Below are 1,426 nucleotides of genomic sequence, written 5' to 3' on the forward strand. Positions count from 1 at the left end.
GTCATCATCTCCACCTCCTAATTCTAATCCGAGTAAAAGTGGAGTGATACTATCACTTTCCCAACTTCCTTTGCAGCTATGGTGTGGACATGTGATCCACTCTTGGCCAATGAGAATGTGAGGAGAAATCTGGTGGCTCATGGAGACATTGTTCTCGCTATCAAGAAGAGTGAAATGTGTGAAGGTTATGCTTATATGGCTTCCTGTCTGTGAACATTCTCCTGTGTGGATATAAGGCTTAAACTTTCTACAGCCATCTTGAAAACTGGGGAAAGAGCCAAGAGTTACAGGAAAGCTGATAAATACCTTCCCAAGAGTTTCCTATGTGTAATAAAAAGAGCTTTCTATTGTTAGGTCCCTTTCTGTTTGGGCATTCTGTTATTTGCAGCAGAAAGCATCTTAATGAAAATTGCAGAAATCTCACAGATGCCTAAAGTTCCCAACTAGAACCTATCAATTAGAAAGTAGCAATGGCGCCTTCCTTTTTTGCTAATACAAATATAATTTAGCTACTCCCCACGTGGGCTTTTTTATGGTCATGAATAATTTCTGGCAATTTCCTTCTTTTTACAGTACTTATATCATAATTCATGAATTTTAACTGAAGTGTGATTGTTTCCGATTATTGTGGCTTCCTTCAGAAATTTGTAAGTGAAGCTGCTGACTTCAGTCTGCCAGAAAAAAAAAATGCTGGCAGTTTTCCAAGGAGCATGTCTATTAGGTCCCTAAAAGATGAGGAATTAGTTCTTTTCTTTCCTTTTCCTCTCAGTTATTTCTGTGATAAGGCCAGTATTTTGAAACAACTCTAAAATACCACTGATGTAAATCTCCACATACCTCCCTGCAAAAATCAAGTGAAATACATGGAAATGTGCTTAATTTATTTTTATTAAACCATAACTGTGCCCCATAACACTTACGGGGTACAGTGTGCTTATTTGTTATACAATGTGGAATGCTTACATCAAACTGATTAACATAACGATCAGCTCACTTATTTGTTGTGGTCAGACATTTATACTCTACTCTTAATAGATTTGAAATGTGCCATTGCATTGTGCACGTAAGGTGAGGTACCACCAAATACCCTCCCTCCTACTATCCTCTCCCCTTCTTCCCTCCTTCTTTCTGGATTATAATTGCATTTTATCATTTGTATAAATGTGTAAGTGATTATATATTGGTTTCAAAATAGTATTGAACACATTGGATATTTTTTTCCCATTCTTGAGAACTTTACTAAAAAGAATATATTTCAGTTCTATCCAGGTAAAAATAAAAGATGTAAAGTCTCCACCCTTTTTTATAGCTGCATAGGATTATATAACCTTTTCCAAAACATAGAAAGAGAAGGAACACTTCCTAACACATTCTTTGAAGCAAATATCCCTTTTTCCTCAAACCAGGAAAGGACCCAACAAAAAAA

The sequence above is a fragment of the Otolemur garnettii genome, unplaced genomic scaffold (assembly GCF_000181295.1).
Source record: "Otolemur garnettii isolate 467f Iridium unplaced genomic scaffold, OtoGar3 scaffold00025, whole genome shotgun sequence".
NCBI classification, from domain to species: domain Eukaryota; kingdom Metazoa; phylum Chordata; class Mammalia; order Primates; family Galagidae; genus Otolemur; species Otolemur garnettii.